At 41.3% G+C, this 24,360-nt stretch overlaps 1 long non-coding RNA gene across 2 annotated transcripts; it reads right to left on the bottom strand.

Moving 5' to 3' along the window:
• Nucleotides 1–14,235: 14,235 nt before the first annotated feature.
• Nucleotides 14,236–16,991, bottom strand: LOC120962469 (uncharacterized). Of its 2 annotated transcripts, none has more exons than XR_005753223.3 (3): nucleotides 16,597–16,991; nucleotides 16,327–16,511; nucleotides 14,236–14,424 (listed from the first exon to the last, which is right to left on the bottom strand). It is a non-coding gene; the product is annotated as an uncharacterized lncRNA (long non-coding RNA). The 2 variants fall into 2 exon arrangements; XR_005753224.3 differs by having other exon boundaries at nucleotides 16,602–16,991.
• Between the last annotated feature and the right edge of the window lie 7,369 nt (nucleotides 16,992–24,360).

Genomic DNA, 24,360 nt, shown 5'->3' with positions numbered 1-24,360 from the left:
TGCTCAGGAAGGTGCCCTAGGGTTCGAAGAATATTTGGGAATTTTCTCAGATTTTTGTGGGCAAGAAAAATTGGGGTTGCTTTGGAGCACATTGAGCTAGCTAGGGTTTTAAAGAGGGAAAATGAATATTTTTCTTTAAGAAAAATATTCAAAATATTATTTTGAGGTGAACCAGAGAGAAAATGATAGTTAGAGAGGGAAATGAGGCACTTGGGTGAAAGTCAAGGGGTACCCAAGTGTTTAAGTCCATCTGAAAAGATTCAAAACTCCAAATTTCAAAACCAAACCAACTGAAAATCAGGCAAAGAGAATAGGGCGAAAACCAGGCTGTCACAATTGTTGTATAACAACTCATTATGGCCAGTAAAAAGAGAAGGCTGTAGAGTTTGTAGTTACCATCCTACAGCTTACTGTTGTATTTGATAGAGCGTAAACAAATAACTTGCTTGCCACCATTTGTATCTTTTTGCTAATAATCCTTATCAGTTTCCTCACTTGATGCTTGTTCACGAATATCTCATTGCCCCATACGCAAAAAGGGTCGATGCATGGATCCTTGCCAAGGGCATATGTACCTACAAGCAACAAGTCAATATTAGAAGCTAACAAGTGTACAGGGCTAGATCTATATGCACTACATTATGGAACGATGGGGGGAGTACAAGCCGAGGGATGAAACTAACCTCGGCCGAAAATGGTGGCCCCTCCCATTGTTGTCCTGCATAATTAGTGGAAAGGCATGATAAGTACAACAACCTTAACATCAAACAAATATAGCAAAGGTAAACAACATCATCTCCAAATGATAGCTTGAATGTATTGATTTTAGCATGTTGTTAAAGCAGATATAAAATGGAAGGGAATGTTACCTACAACAGGCTTAACAACCATTAAATGTTGCAATTCAAATTGGTATTGTTGAAAATGAATAGGATGTAGGTCATGCTTAAACATCACACTAGATAAATGCGTAAAACTGAAATAAAGGGCATGCGTTAACTACAGCAGGCATAACTGGAACCAAATATAGCCGTTCAAACTGGTATTGATGCAATCGAGCGGAACAATTCCGACTTGCACTTAATGAACATCACATTGTGGATGAGTGAAATAAACAAGGCATAGATGATGAGTATGACAACCAAATATAGCCATTGAAAACTGGACAGAGTCTCACTGCAACCAACCTAACAAGCAAATACAGATAAATAGGGCACATGCTTGAAAACTGGACAAATGCTCACTGCAATCAACCTAACAAGCAAATGCAGATAAAGCATCTGCTTGAAAACTGGACAAATGCTCACTGCAACCAACCTAACAACCAACTATAGATAAATAGGGTATTTGCTTGATAACTGGACAAATGCTCACTGAACCAACGTAACAAGCAAATACAGATAAACAAGGCATCTACTCGATAATTGGGCAAATGCTCACTACAACCAACCTAACAACCAAATATAGATAAACAAGGCATCTGCGTGATAACTGGACAAATGCTCACTGCAACCAACCTAACAAGCAAATACAGATAAACAAGGCATCTGCTCGATAACTAGACAAATGCTCACTACAACCAACCTAACAACCAAATACAGATAAACAAGGCATCTACTCACTATAAACAACCAAATATAGCCATTCGTGAAACTAAAGTGGACAATTCATACTTAAACATCACATAGCCCTATTGAACATTACATTTTTGCATAACTGAAATAATTAAACATGACGCAGTTAAAACACCGCATGGCAAAAGCTACTACAACAAAGGGTACGGGTTGGCAAGCTAGAAATGGTAAGATTTGCTGATAGGGTGCTGCCTCACATGTCATGGACGGGATCCTTCCAGTTGGAAGAGCACACACCCATGGTGCACTCTCTGATGTCACAGATGTGTTGTTTCACCTTGGAAGAACCTTTGTGGGTACCCTCCTCGTGGTCATGGTCGATGAGATCGGACTTGGCAATTGAGGATCCAAGCCGCCGCCATAGAACGTGTCCTTCAAAAATGACAAAATGGGCTCGATGGCGTACAAGGATCGCAAATCCTTGACTGTGTGGTGCAGGAGATCAGTGGCAGGGCCGTCGAAGGGATCAACGGTGGTTGAACCAGAGGGGTTGGGGATGGACCACTTAACCTGTAACATGGCCCGCGTGAAGTCATCGTTGTCGACGAGCTTGATGTCGTAGCTAGCTTTCCCGAGATACAGTAATACGATAGCCCGCTGACGTGAATCCTTTAGCATGGCAACGTAGTCAACATCTTCGCCGGCTTCTGCAGCAAGGTGTTGCTCCGGGGTCGACAGGTCGGGGCGAACGACGGCCACCTCACCAACGTCCGCCGGAGAGGCCATGATAAACCTCTTCTTGGCCGAACGCTCGTCGGGCTCCACTGGATACGTGGTCGAGCTTAGGCTGCGACATTCTAGAGCAGGGGAGGTGGATCTGGCGGGGAAGGACACCGCAGGCCTCATCTAAAAACTCAGGGGAGTGGGGCAATGGTATGGGAATCATTGGTAACGTGAACTTTGTTATGTAAGCTAGGAGGAACAGGCAGACCGGCAGGGGTTGGCGGCGACGGCGGCGAGCTAGGGTTTAAGGGGGGGGCCGAGTGGGGGGCTATGGAGGGGGGGAGGGGGCGGGTGGGCGGGGTGGTGTTTGAGGATACTCCACGGCTACTGAAAATTTTAGTACTGGTGGGTGGAGATGGTGGTGGACGAGGGAGGGAAACGGTTCAAATGCCTCGGCTACTGCTATTTTACTATAAGGTCGGTGCTGGAGGAGTGGGGCGACGGTTGAAGTACGAGAACTACTAAAATTTGGGTAAAGGAATTGGTGCGGTCCGGGAGTACCCAAGATCACACACGGTCCAATAAGAATATGCGTGTATGGTAATAAGGAAAAGCGCGAAGGAACCGCCGATTTTTGCAATGCTCAAGGCGGGTATTTTTTTTAGATTTGACGTGGAATTCAATCTAAATAAACTACCCGCCTTAAGCTTGCGCAGGTGGTGATTTTACAGCGCACTAGCATCGCACACGGTTAAGCCAGTACCTCCACCTTTGCTCGTGCTTGCGCGGTCGTGGTGATTCACAGCGCACTTGCACTGCACATGGTTAAGCCAGTACCTCTACCTTATTGACAATTGCGTAGTCATGGTAATTCATAGCGTAGTTGCATCGCACAGGGTTAAACCGCTACCTCCACCCCTGCTCGCGATTGCGCAGTAGCGTGATTTCATAGCCCACTAGCATCGCACACGGTTAATCACTACCTACACCCTTGATCTTGCTTGCACAGTTGTGGTGATTTCACAGTGCACTTGCATCGCACACTGTTAAGCCAGTACACCCGTGTCTGTTGAGCGTCATCCAAGTCTTTGCAGCAAAAAACGTCGGAGAGGGTTAGAAGACAGCCACACCAGCATGTGGCCCAAATATATATGAGTGAAAAGGGTGGTCTGTGATGTTCAAAATTCCAATGCACAACTTTTACCGCGTGGGCCCATGGTTGGGCGCGTCATCGAAGATCAATGAGAGGGGCCAGAGGTCAAGAACCACCTGGAAGTGGCCAAATGTAAGTAGGAATAAAGGGTGTGATGTTTAAAACTTTAAATACACAATGCACAACATTGGTGGCACCTGCCTCGCAAACCCGAAAGCACCCTTGGATATGTCTATAATGACATAATTTCATAGCTACCTAGCTAGGGTGCTTGACCCACCTCCCACTTCATGTCAGCGGGGCGGATGCACGTAATGATACTTTGGTCATACATGCATGTCGCCATGACCTACCATAAGACGGACCAGTGAATCTATCGCTTGGTCAAACGACAACTGTTGTTGTCGATAAAAATGGATAGAATATGTATATAAACCGCTTGGTCCAGTAGATTGAACCATCATAAAAAACCGCACTAGAGGGACCACAAAACTAGCAACGCCTGCATGCGGCCCAAAATGATGTATGTTGGAAGAGGTGATGTGTGTTTTCAATATCGAATAATGTACAATTTAGATGTGGCGTCTTCCTCTCGATACAGACAACAACCATGAAATCCAGGTAGTTAAGGACGAGATACGCAGGGTACGGTGTCGGTCGAACCCAGCAATCCGAGCTGTGGCAGGGAATCCTGACAACGCATGAGCTCAGGCTTTTGTTGAACGACATGTGACGGTTGATGCGTCTCCAACGTATCTATAATTTTTTTATTGTTCCATGCTATTATATTATCCATCTAGGATGTTTTATATGCATTTATATGCTATTTTATATGATTTCTGGGACTAACCTATTAACCTAGGGCCCAGTGCCAGTTTCTGTTTTTTCCTTGTTTTGAGTTTTACAGAAAAGGAATACCAGACGGAGTCCAATTGACGTGCCAATTTTTGACCATTTTTTATGGACCAAAAGAAGCCCACGGAGTGAAAGAGTTAGGCCAGAAGAGTCCCGAGCTGTCCACGAGGGTGGAGGGCGCGCCCTACCCCCTGGGCATGGGCCCCTATCTCGTGGACAACTTGGAGACCCCCCTGACGTGAGACCTACGCCAAAAATTCCTATAAATACAGAAGCCTCCAGAAAATAACCTAGATCGGGAATTCCGCCGCTGCAAGCCTCTGTAGCCACCAAAAACCAATCAGGACCCTGTTCCGGCACCCTACCGGCGGGGGGATCCCTCACCGGTGGCCATCTTCATCATCCCGGCGATCTCCATGGCGAGGAGGGAGTAGTTCACCCTCGGGGCTGAGGGTATGTACCAGTAGCTATGTGTTTGATCTCTCTCTCTCTCGTGTTCTTGATTCGGCAGGATCTTGATGTATCGCGAGCTTTGCTATTACAGTTGGATCTTATGATGTTTCTCCCCCTCTACTCTCTTGTAATGGATTGAGTTTTCCCTTCGAAGTTATCTTATCGGATTGAGTCTTTAAGGATTTGAGAACACTTGATGTATGTCTTGCGTGGGATACCCATGGTGACAATGGGCTATTCTATTGATTCACTTGATGTATGTTTTGGTGATCAACTTGCGGGTTCCGTGACCTTGGGAATCTATGCATAGGGGTTGGCACACGTTTTCGTCTTGACTCTCCGGTAGAAACTTTGGGGTACTCTTTGAAGTTCTTTGTGTTGGTTGAATAGATGAATCTGAGATTGTGTGATGCATATCGTATAATCATACCACTGATACTTGAGGTGACATTGGCGTATCCAGGTGACATTATGGTTTTGGTTGATTTGTGTCTTAAGGTGTTATTCTAGTACGAACTCTATGATAGATCGAACGAAAAGAATAGCTTCATGTTATTTTACTACGGACTCTTGAATAGATCGATCAGAAAGAATAACTTTGAGGTGGTTTCGTACCCTACAATAATCTCTTCGTTTGTTCTCCGCTATTAGTGACTTTGGAGTGACTCTTTGTTGCATGTTGTGGGATAGTTATATGATCCAATTATGTTATTATTGTTGAGAGAACTTGCACTAGTGAAAGTATGAACCTTAGGCCTTGTTTCCTAGCATTGCAATACCGTTTACGCTCACTTTATCACTTGCTACCTTGCTGTTTTTATATTTTCAGATTTCAAAAACCTATATCTACCATCCATATTGCACTTGTATCACCATCTCTTCACCGAACTAGTGCACCTATACAGTTTACCATTGTATTGGGTGTGTTGGGGACACAAGAGACTCTTTGTTATTTGGTTGCAGGGTTGCTTGAGAGAGACCATCTTCATCCTATGCCTCCCACGGATTGATAAACCTTAGGTCATCCACTTGAGGGAAATTTGTTACTGTCCTACAAACCTCTGCACTTGGAGGCCCAACAACGTCTACAAGAAGAAGGTTGTGTAGTAGACATCAAGCAATTTCTGGCGCCGTTGCCGGGGAGGTTAGTGCTTGAAGGTATATCTTTAGATCTTGCAATCGAATCTTTTTGTTTCTTGTTTTATCACTAGTTTAGTTTATAAAAGAAAACTACAAAAAAATGGAATTAAGGGTGCCTCATATGCTTCATCTTTTTAATGTCTTTCATGAAAATGATGGGAAGGAAAATTGTGCTCAAGTACTAGAAGAAGAATTACATAGAATGCTTGGCATAAAATATGTGAATGATGAGCATGATTGCAATGTTGTTAGTATGAATTCTTTGAATACCCATGATGCTAATGATATGCAAAGCCACAAGCTTGGGGATGCTATGTTTGATGAACATGATATGTTTTTCCCCCAAGTTTTGATGAGCAAATTTATTATGATGAAAGCATGCCTCCTATTTATGATGATTATATTGATGAATGTGGATTTGGAGAGGTCATGACTTTATTTAGTGATGAATCTACTATTTCGGAAGAGGTTTCAATTGATTATGAGAATAAAGTTCCTATTTATGATGATTATTGTGATGATATGTATTCTATAAAGTATAATGATAACCATGGAACATGTCATCATTATTTTAGTTTTCAATTGGATTATGCCTCACATGATAGTTATTTTGTTGAGTTTGCTCCCACTATTATTCATGAGAAGCAATTTGCTTATGTGGAGATTAATAAAAATTCTATGCTTGTAGATCATGAAAAGAATGCTTTGTGTGATGGTTATATTGTTGAATTCATTCATGATGCTACTGAAAATTATTAGAGGGAGGAATATATGCTTGTAGGAATTGCAATAATATCAAGTTTCCTCTCTATGTGTTATAAGTTTTGAAGTTATGCTTGTTTTGCCTTCCTGTGCTAGTTGATTATTGTTCCCATAAGTTGTTTGCTCACAAAATACCTATGCATAGGAAGTGGTTATACTTAAATGTGCTAGTCGTATTCTTCATGATGCTCTCTTTATGTTCCAATCCTTATCTTTTATGTGAGCATCATTGAAATCATCATGCCTAGCTAGGGGCATTAAATGATAGCGCTTGTTGGGAGGCAACCCGATTTTATTTTTGTTCTTTGCATTTTTCTCCTGTTTAGTAATAAATAATTCATCTAGCCTCTGTTTAGATGTGGTTTTATGTTTTAATTAGTGTCTGTGCCAAGTAGAACCTTTGAGAAGACTTGGGTGAAGTCTTTGCAATCTTGCTGTAAAAACAGAAACTTTTGCGCTCACGAGATTAGATGCCATTTTTTGCTGGAGAGTGCTTTTAGGTTGATTCTTTTTTCAGATGATTAATAGACAAATTTCTCACATACACCAGTTTATTTCTGAATTTTTGGAGTTCCAGAAGTATTTATTTGATACAAATTACTACATACTGTTCTGTTTTTGACAGATTCTGTTTTCTATGTGTTGTTTGCTTATTCTGATGAATCAATGAGTAGTATCGGAGGGTATGAACCATAGAGAAGTTGGAATACAGTAGATATTACACCAATACGAATTTAGAATGAGTTCACAACAGTACCGAAGTGGTGATTTATTTTCTTATACTAACGGAGCTTACGAGTTTTCTCTTAAGTTTTGTGTTGTGAAGTTTTCAAGTTTTGGGTAAAGATTCGATGGAATATGGAATAAGAAGTGGCAAGAGCCTAAGCTTGGGGATGCCCAAGGTACCCCAAGGTAATATTCAAGGACAACCAAGAGCCTAAGCTTGGGGATGCCCCGGATGGCATCCCCTCTTTCGTCTTCGTTCATCGGTAACTTTACTTGGAGCTATATTTTTATTCACCACATGATATGTGTTTTGCTTGGAGAGTCATTTTATTTTATTTTGTTTTGCTTATTGTTTGAATAAAATACCAAGGTCTGAAATTCTTAAATGTTAGAGAGTCTTCACGTAGTTGCATAATTATTCGACTACTCATTGATCTTCACTTATATCTTTCGGAGTAGTTTGTCGTTTGCTCTAGTGATTCACTTATATCTTTTAGAGCATGGCGGTGGTTTTGTTTTGAAGAAATATATGAACTCTCATGCTTCACTTATATTATTTTGGGAGTCTTTAGAACAGCATGGTAATTTGCTTGGGTTATGAATTTAGTCCTAATATGATGGGTATAATAAAAACTTTCATATAAAGTGCATTGAATACTATGAGAAGTTTGATTCCATATGATTGTTTTGAGATATGAAGATGGTGATATTAGAGTCATGCTAGTTGAGTAGTTGTGAATTTGAGAGATACTTGTGTTAAAGTTTGTGATTCCCGTAGCATGCACGTATGGTGAGCCGTTATGTGATGAAGTCGGAGCATGATTTATTTTTTGATTGTCTTCCTTATGAGTGGCGGTCGGGGACGAGCGATGGTCTTTTCCTACCAATCTATCCCCCTAGGAGCATGCGCGTAGTACTTCGTTTCGATAACTAATAGATTTTTGCAATAAGTATGTGAGTTCTTTATGACTAATGTTGAGTCCATGGATTATACGCACTCTCACCCTTCCATCATTGCTAGCCTATCTAATACCACGCACCTTTCGCCGGTATCATACGCCCACCATATACCTTCCTCAAAACAGCCACCATACCTACCTATTATGGCATTTCCATAGCCATTCCGAGATATATTGCCATGCAACTTACCACCGTTCCGTTTGTTATGACACGCTTCATCGTTGTCATATTGCTTTGCATGATCATGTAGTTGACATCGTATTTGTGGCAAATCCACCTTTATAATTCTTTCATACATGTCACTCTTGATTCGTTGCATATCCCGGTACACCGCCGAAGGCATTCACATAGAGTCATATTTTGTTCTAAGTATTGAGTTGTAAGTAAATAAAAGTGTGATCATCATCATTATTAGAGCATTGTCCCACTGAGGAAAGGATGATGGAGACTATGATTCCCCCACAAGTCGGGATGAGAATCCGGATGATTAATAAAAATAAAAATAAAAAAAGAGGCCAAAAAAAGAAAAAAAAAGAGAAGGCCCAAAAAAAGAAAAAAAATGACAGAGAAAGAGAGAAGGGACAATGCTACTATCCTTTTACCACACTTGTGCTTCAAAGTAGCACCATGATCTTCATGATAGAGAGTCTCCTATGTTGTCACTTTCATATACTAGTGGGAATATTTTATTATAGAACTTGGCTTGTATATTCCAATGATGGGCTTCCTCAAAATGCCCTAGGTCTTCGTGAGCAAGCGAGTTGGATGCACACCCACTTAGTTTCTTTTTGAGCATTCATACACTTATAGCTCTAGCTCATCCGTTGCATGGCAATCCCTACTCACTCACATTGATATCTATTGATGGGCAACTTCATAGCCCGTTGATACGCCTAGTTGATGTGAGTCTATCTTCTCCCTTTTTGTCTTCTCCACAACCACCATTCTATTTCACCTATAATGCTATGTCCATGGCTCACGCTCATGTATTGCGTGAAGATTGAAAAAGTTTGAGAACATCAAAAGTATGAAACAATTGCTTGGCTTGTCATCGGGGTTGTGCATGATTTAAATATTTTGTGTGATGAAGATAGAGCATAGCCAGACTATATGATTTTGTAGGGATAGCTTGCTTTGGCCATTTTATTTTGAGAAGACATGATTGCTTTCTTAGTATGCTTGAAGTATTATTATTTTTATGTCAATATTAAACTTTTGTCTTGAATCTTATGGATCTGAATATTCTTGCCACAATAAATAAAATTACATTGATAAATATGCTAGGTAGCATTCCACATCAATAATTCTGTTTTTATCATTTACCTACTCGAGGACGAGCAGAAATTAAGCTTTGGGATGCTTGATACGTCTCCAACGTATCTATAATTTTTGATTGTTCCATGCTGTTATATTATCCATCTAGGATGTTTTATATGCATTTATATGCTATTTTATATGATTTTTGGGACTAACCTATTAACCTAGAGCACAGTGTCAGTTTCTGTTTTTTCCTTGTTTTTGAGTTTTACAAAAAAGGAATACCAGACGGAGTCCAATTGACATGCCAATTTTTGACCATTTTTTATGGACCAAAAGAAGCCCACGGAGTAAAAGAGTTGGGCCAGAAAAGTCCCGAGCTGTCCACGAGGGTGGAGGGCGCGCCCTACCCCCTAGGCGTGGGCCCCTATCTTGTGGACGACTCGGAGACCCCCCCCCCCAACGTGAGACCTACTCCAAAAATTCCTATAAATACAGAAACCTCCAGAAAATAACCTAGATCGGGAGTTCCGCCGCCGCAAGCCTCTGTAGCCACCAAAAACAAATCGGGACCCTGTTCTGGCACCCTACCAGAGGGGGGATCCCTCACCGGTGGCCATCTTCATCATCCCGGCGATCTCCATGGCGAGGAGGGAGTAGTTCACCCTCGGGGCTGAGGGTATGTACCAATAGCTATGTGTTTGATCTCTCTCTCTCTCTCGTGTTCTTGATTCGGCACGATCTTGATGTATCGCGAGCTTTGCTATTATAGTTGGATCTTATGATGTTTCTCCCCCTCTACTCTCTTGTAATGGATTGAGTTTTCCCTTCGAAGTTATCTTATCGGATTGAGTCTTTAAGGATTTGAGAACACTTGATGTATGTCTTGCGTGGGATACCCGTGGTGACAATGGGGTATTCTATTGATTCACTTGATGTATGTTTTGGTGATCAACTTGCGGGTTCCGTGACCTTGGGAATCTATGCATAGGGGTTGGCACACGTTTTCGTCTTGACTCTCCGGTAGAAACTTTGGGGTACTCTTTGAAGTTCTTTGTGTTGGTTGAATAGATGAATCTGAGATTGTGTGATGCATATCGTATAATCATACCCATGGATACTTGAGGTGACATTGGAGTATCTAGGTGACATTAGGGTTTTGGTTGATTTGTGTCTTAAGGTGTTATTCTAGTACGAACTCTATGATAGATCGAACGGAAAGAATAGCTACGTGTTATTTTACTACGAACTCTTGAATAGATCGATCAGAAAGAATAACTTTGAGGTGGTTTCGTACCCTACAATATCTCTTCATTTGTTCTATGCTATTAGTGACTTTGGAGTGACTCTTTGTTGCATGTTGAGGGATAGTTATATGATCCAATTATGTTATTATTGTTGAGAGAACTTGCACTAGTGAAAGTATTAACCTTGGGCCTTGTTTCCTAGCATTGCAATACCGTTTACGCTCACTTTTATCACTTGCTACCTTGCTGTTTTTATATTTTCAGATTTCAAAAACCTATATCTACCATCCATATTGCACTTGTATCACCATCTCTTCACCGAACTAGTGCACCTATACAGTTTACCATTGTATTGGGTGTGTTGGGGACACAAGAGACTCTTTGTTATTTGGTTGCAGGGTTGCTTGAGAGAGACCATCTTCATCCTACGCCTCCCACGGATTGATAAACCTTAGGTCATCCACTTGAGGGAAATTTGCTACTGTCCTACAAACCTCTGCACTTGGACGCCCAACAATGTCTACAAGAAGGTTGTGTAGTAGACATCAACGGTGACCAGCCCTAACACAAACAAGGAGGAATCCATTCATGGCCAACACATACCCCTCCTCATCGGTCAAAGGGATGATACATATACCCTCGGGGAGCCCAGATATATGCGTGTCGTCACAAAAAACCGCACAAGGGAGACGTGGTCAATCAGAAGACCCCCTATACACTTCATGCGGACCAAAATATGTATGGGTAGTGTGTGATGTGTTCAAATCCCCAATGCACAACTTTGATGGGGCACCAACTACATTACAAACCGAACACCGTACCTGACCCCAAGCTAGGTTCAATACGTACGATGTCGGTTCCCCAACTTCGAGGCGACGGGGGGTGTCCTCCAACGCATGCACTCAAACTTTATTTGGTCTAACATGGCACACATAGCAATAGGAAACCATCATGGTCAAACCCTTCTTGTATGTTGGGTAAAAGGGATAGATTGTATGGGCCCCCTCGTTATCGGTCAAGGATGATATATATACTAGTAAGGTACACGTGCATTGCACGCATGAGATTTGGCAACCAAAATATGAATAAATACCACACTATAGCATGTAAGCTTTGAGTCATATATGCATGATGTAGATGTTCATTTAATTCTTATGGTTCATCTCATTCAAAATCAATTTGGTTTTATAAAAAAGTTAATATATTTTAAGATTCATGGAATTGTGCATTGTAAAGCATAAAGCAAAAACAAATAATGGAAATTCATCTAGAAAAAAAGTTTTGGAAATTATGATATGGAAGATTCTAGAACAAAGGAGAAGTGCTTGTGTTTTGAGGTTTGTGCATTATGCTTAAGTTCAACCATGGAGTCTTCTAGATTGTACATGTGGCAGAATCTGGTGGAATGTATAGATGATATCCAACGACTAGTAGTGCTCGGATTTGCCATCTCTGCACCATCGGATTTGCTTCATCCAACAACCATCTTTCAAAGTTATTCGCACACTATATAGGGGTATATATATACACACACACATCGAGGAGCCCACAGATATGTCCAACGTCTTTAAACCGCACAAGGGAGACATGCTCGATCAGAACACACGGCCCCCTATACCCACCATGCGGCCCGAAAAAATGTATGGGTATGGTGTGTGATTTGTTAAAATCCTGAAAGCACAAGTTCGATGGGGCACCGACTACATCAGTAATATTACAAACTGAACATCGTACCCCCGCGGCCAGGTTAAAGACGTATGATGTCGGGAACGCAACTTCGAGGCGGGTGGGGGGTAAGGGCCAGGTGTCGTCCAACGCATGTGCTGAAAATTGATTTGCTCTAACATAGCACCAAGCTTCAAAATATCGAATATCGGGTTTGTATCGGTTTGGCTTCGACGTATCGGATGTCGGATATCGGGTGATATATCAGACGATATGTAGATATATCGGAGAAAACATTTCTAGTTTTTTTATTATTCTTGTTCAAAATATTTATTTTTAGTAAAACAATGTCAATGATTTAACCTGACACTTTTAGATTCCTAATTTATTAACTTGTTGATTAAGAAACTATTAAGGAAAGATTCACAAAATCCTTTCTCTATGATTAAAAACAATAAGATATATATGCATTTGTACGAAACATTGTGCATGACTTTGATAACATATAATGAAGTTGTAAATGCATAATCTTATTTCACTGCATTCAAATAAATAATTGTTGTCATCGATGCATCATTCTATATCGGTGGACATATCGGGCTAGATATCGGCCATATTGATCGATATTTCGGTCCATATCTGATGATATGTTTGAAAATGATATTTACAAAATGATATGTTATGTTTATGTCGGTAGAGCCCCAAAAGTGATATATTGGCCTATATATCGGTCGTATCAGCCTAGATTTAAAAGCTTGCATAGCACACGGAGCAAAGAGTAAACCCTTCTCGTGCATTGGGTCAAAGGGATAACTTGTGTGGGCCTACAAATGTCGATCATTCTTTGATTTTTGAGAACAAAAAATAACCAATAAAAACATATTCTACAAATTATCAAAACAAGGATCCCAAGGTTTATATAATCATCATGACAGGTCACTATAGAGACATTTAGATGATAAATGTCTATAATGACTGTATCATAGCGTTTAAATGAAGCTTGAGATATGCAACTTCCCACTGGGTCACCCATCCTTAGACTACTCCAGCCCAAGCACGCTTAACTTCTGCGTTCAATTCGACTAGGCTAGCGGATGGGAAGCCGCCCCTTGCTGATAGGAATTGCCTCCTCCCCTTTAAGGCGTTTCATGCTGGTCACCCTATGGGACCTACTCCCTACTATGACACACGTTTGTGCTTTTAGAAACTGTGAGCAATATTTACATGGCCGGTGTGTTGCCGCCTAGCCTTCTATGAGCACTGACATTGGTAGAGGGAAACCGATGGGAGAAGAGGCGGGAAACCGATGGGAGGAGTGGCGGGAAACGGTAGCGTGTTTGGATATATAACAACATTAATATGGAAAACTTAGTAGAGAAGGAAGCATGAGCTAGCATGCGCACGGTGCTTACACATATAAATAAAATCACAATCGGAACTGCATGTGTTGTCGAAAGGGATGAGGATTGTCGTTCGATCTGGGAGCATCCGACGGTGCAGACGTATGGTCCGTGGGGTTTGGGTTCTGGCCAATCAGAACGCACGACTCAGATCATGCGCGCAGCTACGGGGCATCATCGGCCACGATTTGGTAGGCACACGACATTCGCGAGTGGACCGTGTGCTATTGTCACGAGCCAGATTTGGTAAAATCCAAGTCTCTGTGCTTACTATGCTATCTCTGGATCATATCTAGCACACACAGTAACAAGAATGAATATCAGTAAAACATACATCATTTTACTACAACGATAGATCCATAATTCAGTAAATACATAACATTTATGCAGTTCAATGCTGGCACATAATACAGTGGAATAATACGTAGTCACTAAGTTAGGGCTCCATCAACGCCACTGGGCTCGTTGAGTGTAGACCATAACCCTATCGTCTCTTAATCTGCCGAGATCTGCACATGGCAAGTGCAGGTGAGTACGTGGAATGTACTCGCAAGTTGCAAAGGAAAGTTTAACAGAATATATATGCAAGGAAAGTATTGGTGGAGGTTTCCTTTGCATAAAGCCAAAATTTTCCTATGCTAAATTTTTTAAACTTCTTTGAAATAAAAATAATATTTTTTTGTATAAAAGGTAGGAGTGAGACACTTGGATATACGCACTAGCGCTCATTCTCCAAATTAGTTTAAAACATACATAAGGTTGAAGTGAAACAAATTCATTGTGCTCATTCCTCAACTTTTAACCCTTAAAATAGGCTTTTAGAAAAGAGAGGGGAGATTCTTCTTCGGTCCAAGTCTTAAATTGATCAAAATTGCCCGTAACCGGGGGCACGGCTAATCGATTCGATTAACCCTCTGTAGAGGTTGTACACGTTCCCCACATGACACAACCAACCCCGTTTATCGTTACACACTTGGGTGTACGACTAGGAGAAGATTGTGATGAAGCCTTTCTGTAACAGCCCCCTGTACCTGACCAAGCCGCCCGCAACTTAAGCAATAAAAGCCCCTCTCCGATGGCGGTCCTGAGGTAAGGGTTTCCCGTTAGTACTAAGCTAAGCTAGATCCATAGTAGCATGTGATTGTACTGGAAGCTACATCGAACTGTACTTGGAAGATCTCATTCCCTGGACGGCGGTCCCCACCGAAAACCTGTGTGCAAGACCCTAGTCGGGCGCATTCACTGCAAGACCCTGATGGGTGCAATCACTTGTAGACGCTCCCATCATACCATTCCACCCAGGGTGTAAAAGTAAAATAATATATAGTTTTGTTTTTCAAAAGTTTTCACAAAACTTTGCCCCAAAAGAGGCAGGTTTAAAGGTTTAAAACAATTTTGGTTTTCATCCCACCCATTTTGTGCAAGCGTGGCCAAGCATGGTTGCAAGTCTTGAACGTATGGCTCTAGCTAGTAATAATACTTTGTAAAACTTTTTTAAAACATGCATAGTATTAAAATTGAAAGGGATATGCATAAAGAAAATATAGGTCAAAGCATGATCAATTTGCAACTTGCCCGAGTACTCGAAGAGGAAATATTCTACTCTGAGTTGTCTCTCCTTCTCGTTACGATATATCTAACGATAAAAAAAATACTTAAACACACAACAAAATCCAAATGAAGATCCAAATAAAAGATACAAATTCAAATTACAAGTTATTTAGTTTTTACTATTACTAAACTAGTTATTATGGCATGGTAGGGTTGAGATAGGATCAAGTTGGCTTGATTGAAAATATGACATAAATCATATTCCAGGGTTGGATCAAATTGATACAAATTAGGATCATGGTTGAAGGGTCGTGAGGCAAGGTCCTACGACAAAGTCAATAATGGGTTTGATTGGAATATTTGGCTTGGGTCCAATGAAAATGGTAATTGGAGTTGATGACATAAGGCTTATGTTACAAAATTTATGTAAGATTTCCTAAGTCCAAATTTGTATAATGAAGGAATATGACCAGAGAAGTTTTCTAGGGATCAACCTAAAAGATTTATCCTAGGATTAAATATTAGTTCAACAAAGTAATTAAACGAGGATCAAAGAAGGTCAAATTAACGTGTTGATGTTAAAATAGTGACTAAAGCTTGCTGAAAAGTTGTGCCTTGAGTTCCAACAGAAAGGTAGGGTTCTAAGAAAGATTTTTCATATGAATTATAGAATTAAAGTTATATCAAAATTACTCAAATTAACATTTACATCAGAACTAAATTTTAAATTTCCCAAAAATGAGATTTGAAATTTTAATCATAAACTAGATGTTCTAAGCAATCCAGCGATACCTGTTCGTTTTTTTAACAGCACACATGGATCGATCAACAGATCGAGAGACGGAAGAAAGAATGCTCACCGGGGGGAGGAGGTCCGGTCGGGCGTGCTCCGGCAAGTAGGAGAGGCGGACGGTGAAGGAGACCATGCGGAGATGAAGGTGATGTCTTCGTTGACGACCAATTCGTCCTCGGGAAGCCGTGTGAACCCGCTGGAGTTCGCCGGAGTTTCCGGTTGGATGTGCTCGTCGCCGTTCGTGAGCTCTGGCTGTGGATTCGAGAGGTTCAAGGGATCAGAGAGGTGTGCAAAATACAAATAGAGAGATGAATGATAGGAAGGGTCGGGGCTTCACCATACGTGACTGAAACTTCGTCGGACGCGGCGGCGGATTTCGGACTCCGGCGACAAATTGACGACCATGGGGAGGGAGATGGAGAGGGGTTTCTGGAGAGGAGGTGGGAGGCTGCGAGGCGCTCCTCAGGGATCCTTTTATAGAGGAAGGGGAGGCCGGGAGATGGAGATCAAGAGAGCTCATCGTGGCCATTAATGGCAGTTTGTGTATGTATGTTCCACGGCTCCGTGCGTCCAATTAAAGCAACGAAATTCAGTTTTAATTCCCTGAATGAGTTCTCCTGGCATTCATCAATAATTTTTGTATTTGTGGCAATTCGTAATGGGGAAAGAATTGAGTGGGAGGAGAAGAGGAAGAGGTGGAAGTCATGAATGTGGAGATTCTGTAGGTTATGTTCATGTTCACGTACAGAACAGAGGAGGAAGACGACCACGAGTGGGCTTTCACTTCGGGATGGGCTTTAGTGGGAGAAAATAGGCCCAAGGGAAAGGAAAAAGAGTTAGGAAAAAGATGGGCTGACTCCAGCTAGATGCGCCACACTGGGCAGTTTGCTCGTGCGCGCGTGCGTAAAATAGCGAGATAAAAGAATGGGTGAGCCCGGTAGGTCTAGGATTGTTTTAGACTTTACTTATTTCCGTTTGCTAATAGTTTTCTTAGTACTCAAAACACATTCAAACGAATCTAGAACATTTTTTTGTAAACTCCATAAAAATTCCGTATTTAAAATGAAACTCCAAATAAGACCCAATTTCAAATGGAACTCCAAATTTCAAATAAGTCCTTTACAAAATATTCGTCCAGCATTTTTTTGAGAAAGTCATTTTATTCTCACTCCATAAATCTGAAGGTGGTTCAGAATATTTCTTACGAGTCCAAAACAAAGAAATCCAATTTGATTTTTTTAACAAGTCCCAAAAAGTTTCTAATTTACGTGACTACCACAACAACTCACTCAATCATAACGTATTATTAACATTCCAAAATTTGGAAAATTTTGGGATGTTACAAACTACCACCCTTAAAAGAAATCTCGTCCTCGAGATTTGCAGAGGCTAGCAAGAAGTAGGTTGGGGTTTGGGCCTCTTGGGTTACTTCCCCACAACAACTGCAGGTTTGTGGTTTTTCCCTGTCGCTTTCTGTCTTGAGGGAATGTCTTCTGCTGTATATAAGTCTAGCCTTCCAGTTAGCATTCCTATGTCTGAGACTCTAGGCACCATTCTTGAGTCTGCACTGATTTGTCGTATGACCCAATTATCCTTCACTCTCGTCTAAGGGATGTCTTTTGTTGGTATGTTTCCTTATGTCTGTGTTACTTCGGCATATACTTACACACCATCACTGAGTCTCAACCATGTTGGGGCATGGTAACAAATATCCTTTCAGGGTATCGGGGCTACCACCCTTAAAAACATACTTGCGGGGATTCCATAATTTCTTTATTCCGTGATGGTTCTTCATTGAGCTCTTATGGAGAAGACGAAGCGAATGTTCAAAAGAACAAACCTTGCTCAAAATCCATAAGTTCCAGAACTACCTATCGAGACTCTCATGGGGGTCGATAGATTCCGATGGAACTCCTTGAAGCTCTTCACATTTTTCCTCACCATTCATCTACATTAGGCACGGTTGCCTATCTATAAGGGCAATACATCTTACCATTCTATGGTTTCAAGCTTGTCGTATCGACACTCGACTAGGTTCTCAAATCTCTCTGATTTACCGGTCAAACATACAAAAGAATATAATAAGAGTCTTCGGTATGGTGATCAATCCATCTCGTACTCAAATCATTACCGCATATGTCGATGGGTGAATCACGTGCTCTAACACTCAGTCTTTCTCACTCATGTTTAAGAGGTCTTCACATGTAAAGCTAATAAAACATCTTTGGGTGGCGATTACCCTACACAGGTTGCATTACACTTGCATCCGTAAAATAACAGAATTCGCTCGCATCTTCACTTGCTGTCTTCAGATTTGTATGGTAAGATGAGATTGAAGTAGTGATTCCTTGAAGTGTTCCCAAGTGATTGCCATTTGGGATTCATCGATGGCTATACGCATCTTCCATCAAGTGTCAGCCTCTTGGATAAAATATTGAGAACCATAATTAACCTTCTCCTTCGGATTTCCTTTTCTCTCATCCATTATACCTTCCATATTCTGAATCCACTCTTCTATTTCTGAATGGGTCACTAGTCCCATCAAAATAATTTCGTCCATCTATGGGGTTTAAGGTTTGGTCAGAGAGGAGGTAGAGTATTAGATAGTAAGGATAAAGCATATACATACAAGAGTCATTGAACAACTCATATCTCATCGTTTTCTAACGATTATAATAGGCTCGTTTACTACGTTTCATCATAAAGTCTTCATTTCGCGGTTCTTGAAAGTCTTCAATGCATGACATCTCACCCGTATGAAGGTCTTGTGTTAATCATCCATAACTTGCACCTCTTGAGGTTGAGTAAATAATACAAACCTACGAAGTTCGTATCCTAATAACGCAAGATTTTAAATCACACAACTAAAATGATAATAAAATCAAATCGATGGCGAAGAACTCCAACAAAACTCCAAATTCACTCATAGACTTCAAACAAACAATTCCTATGGTACCCTTATTTACATGAGTTGGCATGGTCGGGTACTCTACTTGCACTCTTTTGTTTATTTCACAATTCTCATGGTGGGCTTGGACACTATTGAATTATGTGGGATATTCCTCTATAGTGGTAATCTTCACAACCATCTTGGTCTTGAGTGTCTTCAGTCCTTCTTTAACTTCTTGGATGTAAGCAGTACATGAGACGTCTTTTCCATGAAGTAACCTTTAGGCTCATATCAGTGTCGAGGTCATTGGAGGGTAGGAGGTTGCCATCTAAGTTTTTGAAAGAAGACGAGAACTTAATAAATAAAACCAGAGGGTACGAGAATGCCTACCGGTACTACTAAAAAGATAGTTTTTCCTATCAAGGTCTTCCTATTTCTAAGCCATTTTCTAGGGTCACGTCCTACAGTCAAAGTATGCTCTGATACCATTTTGTCATGACCCATATTTGGTAAAATCCAAATCTCTGTGTTTACTGTGCTATCCCTAGATCGTAGCTAGCACACACAGTAATAAGAATGAATATCAGCAAAACATACATCATTTTACTACAACGATAGATCCAAAATTCAGTAAATACATAGTATTTATGCATCTCAATGCTGGCACATAATACAGTGGAATAATACGTAGTCGCTAAGTTAGGGATCCATCAACGCCACTGGGCTCATTGAGTGTAGACCATAACCCTATCGTCTCTTAATCTGTCGAGATCTGCACATGACAAGTGCAGGTGAGTACGTGGAATGTACTCGCAATTTGTAAAGGAAAGTTTAACAGAATATATATGCAAGGTAAGTATTGGTGGAGGCTTCCTTTGCATAAAGCCAAAATTTTCCTATGGTAAATTTTGTAAACTTATTTTGAAATAAAAATAATATTTTTTTCTATATAAAAGGTAGGAGTGAGACACTTGGATATACGCACCAGTGCTCATTCTCCAAATTAGTTTAAACATACATAAGGTTGAAGTGAAACACATTCACTATGCTCATTCCTCAACTTTTAACCCTTAAAATAGACTCTTAGACAAGAGAAGGGAGATTCTTCTTCAGTCCAAGTCTTCAGTTGCTCAAAATTGCCCGTAACCGGGGGCACGACTAATCGATTAGGTTAAACACTCTGAAGAGGTCGTACACATTCCCCACATGACACAACCAACCCCGTTTATCATACACACTTGGGTGTACGACTAGGAGGAGATTGTGACGAAGCCTTTCCGTAATAGCACCCTGTACCTGACCAAGCTCCCCGCAACTTAGGCAATGAAGGCCCCTCTCCGATGGCGGTCCTGAGGTAAGGGTTTCCCGTTAGTACTAAGCTAAGCCAGAGCCCAGAGTAGCATGTGGTTGTACTGGAAGCTACATCGAACTGTACTTGGAAGATCTCATTCCTCTGCACAGCGGTCGCCACCAAAAACCTGTGTGCAAGACCCTAGTCGGGCACATTCACTGCAAGACCCCGATGGGTGCAATCACTTGTAAACGCTCCCGTCATACCATTCCGCCCAGGGAGTAGAAGTAAAATAATATATAGTTTTTTTTCAAAAGTTTTCACAAAACTTTACCCCAAAAGAGGCAAGTTTAAAGGTTTAAAACAATTTTGGTTTTCATCCCACCCATTTTGTGCAAGCGTGGCCGAGCATGGTTGCAAGTCTTGAACCTATGGCTCTAGCTAGTAATAATACTTTGTAAAACTTTTGTAAAACATGCATAGTATTAAAATTGAAAGGGATATGCATAATAGAAAATATAGGTCAAAGCATGATCAATTTGCAACTTGCCTGAGTTCTCGAAGAGGAAATATTCTACTATGAGTTGTCTCTCCTTCTTGTTATGATATATATAACGATAAAACAAAAAAATACTTCAACACACAACAAAATCCAAATGAAGATGCAAATAAAAGATACAAATTCACATTACAAATTATTTAGTTTTTACTATTACTAAACTAGTTATTATGGCGTGGTAGGGTTGAGATAGGATCAAGTTGGCTTGATTGAAAATATGACATAAATCATATTCTGGGGTTGGATCAAATTTATACAAATTAGGATCATGGTTGAAGGGTCGTGAGGCAAGGTCCTACGACAAAGTTAATAATGGGTTTGATTGGAATATTTGACTTGGGTCCAATAAAAATGGTAATTGGTGTTGATTGCATAAGGCTTATGTTACATAATTTATGTAACATTTCCTAAGTCCAAATTTGTATAATGAAGGCATATGACCAGAGAAGTTTATAGGGATTTACCTAAGAGATTTATCCTAGGATTAAATATTAGTTCAATGAAGTAATTAAACACTGATCAAAGAAGGTCAAATTGATGTGTTGATGTTAAAACAGTGACTAAACCTTGCTGAAAAGTTGTGACATGAGTTCCAATAGAAAGGTAGGGTTCCGAGGACCAATTTTGGTATAATAAAGATTTTCATATCAATTATAGAATTAAAGTTATATCAAAATTACTGAAATTAACATTTAAATCAGAACTAAATTTTAAATCTCCCAAAAATGGGATTTCAATTTTTTTTAATAAACTAGATGTTCTAAGCAATCCAGCGATATCTTATTTGTCAATTTTGGACAAGCGGTTTAAAAGATGGGCGGCGCTACGCATCCGCCGGCGGATTTTTGAAAAAGATCCGCCGCCTTGCGGGCCGTCAGATATCGCACAATCTAACGAATACGCGTTGTCCTCTACTTTTGCAACAAAAGCCTTCTTGCAGAAACATTTGCAACAGAGATTGTGCTGTAGATTTTTTTGCAACAAAGGTCATGTTACAGAAACATTTGCAATAGAGATTGTGTTACAGTTTTTTTTTGCAACAAAGGTCATGTTACAGAAACGTGTATATAACTTTTGAGCAGTAGAGATCATGTTGCAGAAAAAATGTGTGCTTTTTTTCTGAAACAAAAGTCATGCTGCAAAAAAATTATCCAACAAAGATGTTGCCGGAAATGTTACTCCATGGACCGCCGCATACAAGGCTCCAGAGGCGGCGTGTCTTGTAGAGGCGGGGGACGGCTGAAGTTGTGCAGTCCGTCGGTCGATGCTGCTCGATCCAGATGCGGCAGCCGATTGAATCCGTGCAAGACGAGAGAGAGAGAGAGAGAGAGAGAGGGAGAAGGAAAATAGGAAGGACGCGGGCGGTGGAGCTCTTGCTCGTCGGCACCTCAGATAACGCATGCGTCTGTTGGCTGCCGCTGCGGAGATGCACGAGGGAATGGATTGCTCGAGAAACAAATACGTGTAGTAGTTGTCAATGCTCGGTGGGAGAAGGATAAGAGTGCCACCGCTGTTGTGAGCCCACGAACATGTGGCACACACACAGGGTGACGGACGCGATCGTTAATATCAGCCGGCTGAACTGAATAGTTTCCCTTAAAAGATACTTCCTCCGTCCCATAATATAAAAGCGTTTTTGACACTACACTAGTGTCAAAAACGCTCTTATATTATGGGACGGAGGGAGTACGATTTTTCTAAGTTAGGCCTTTATTTTTGTGAACCAGCAATACGAGATTTACTAGGAAGCTGCCATGTGTCAAGTCGTGGTTGGTGGATACCTGTTCTTTTTTTACAGCACACATGGATCGATCAATAGATCGAGAGATGGAAGAAAGAATGCTCACCGGGGGGAGGAGGTCCGGTCGGGCGTGCTCCGGCGAGTAGGAGAGGCGGACGGTGAAGTAGACCACGCGGAGATGAAGGTGATGTCATCATTCACGAACAATTCGTCCTCGGGAAGCCATGTGAACCCGCTGGAGTTCGCCAGAGTTTCTGGTTGATTTTGCTTGTCGCCGTTCGTGAGCTCCGGCTGTGGATTCGAGAGGTTCAAGGATTCAGGGAGGTGCGCAAAATACAAATAGAGAGAATGAATGATAGGAAGGGTCGGGGTTTCACCATACGTGACTGAAACTTCGTCGGGCGCGGTGGCGGAGTTTGGACTCCGGCAACAAATTGACGACCATGGGGAGGAAGATGTAGAGGGGTTTCTGGAGAGGAGGTGGGAGGCTGCGAGGCGCTCCTCACGGTTCCTTTTATAGAGGAAGGGGATGCCGGGAGATGGAGATTGAAAGCTGAATAAAACTGTTGCTTATTGATGATTTGGTGCGGCATACAAGAGTATATAAGAGGGTACAAACCGACTTGGGGTAGGGGTACAAAACTGACTTGGACTAGAAGTCGTATACCATAATGACTACTCTAACATCCCCCCGTAGTATCAACGGCAGGCTCGACGACGTTGAGACTGAAACAGATATCTTGAAACGGCTTAGTAGGCAGTGCCTTGGTGAAAATGTCAGCAAACTGAGCCGTAGAGGGAACATGAAGCACCCGAACCTGACCAAGAGCAACCTTTTCACGAACAAAATGAATATCAATCTCAATATGCTTTGTGCGTCTGTGTTGAACTGGATTGCTGGTCATGTAGACTGCTGATATGTTGTCACAGTAGACAATAGTGGCCTGCTCAATAGGCCTATGTAGCTCAGAGAGTAACTGCCGAATCCAGATTGTATTTGCAACGGCATGTGCCACAGCGCGATACTCAGCCTCGGCCGACGAACGTGAGACTGTAACCTGTCTTTTCGAAGACCAAGAAATCAAATTGTTACCAAGAAAAACACAAAAACCGGAAGTGGACCTTCGAGTGTCAGGACAACCAGCCCAGTCTGCATCAGAGTATGCGGTAAGCGAGTTTGGAGAAGAATTATTGAGGTGGAGACCATGATTGAGAGTTCCTTTTAAATACCTAAGAATGCGTTTAACATGATTATAGTGAGGAACCCGGGGATCATGCATATAGAGACATGCTTGTTGAACAGCAAAAGAGATTTCAGGACGAGTAATGGTGAGATATTGGAGAGCACCTGTTAGGCTACGATAGAGAGTAGGATCGGAAAAGGGTTCACCGGTAGCCGAAAGTTTAAAACTAGTATCGACAGGAGTGCGAGATGATTGACAGTCAAGCATACCAGCACGATTAAGAAGATCAAGAATATACTGGCGTTGGGAAAGAAAAAGGCTGGAGGAATCTCGAACAACAGCAATGCCTAAGAAATGATGAAGGAGTCCTAGGTCAGTCATAGAAAATTCAGATCTAAGAAGAGAGACAATATGATCTAACAACTTTTGAGAGGAG

Source organism: Aegilops tauschii, chromosome 4 (genome assembly GCF_002575655.3).
Source record: "Aegilops tauschii subsp. strangulata cultivar AL8/78 chromosome 4, Aet v6.0, whole genome shotgun sequence".
Lineage (NCBI taxonomy): Eukaryota > Viridiplantae > Streptophyta > Magnoliopsida > Poales > Poaceae > Aegilops > Aegilops tauschii.
This window is presented reverse-complemented; position numbering and strand designations above follow the sequence as displayed.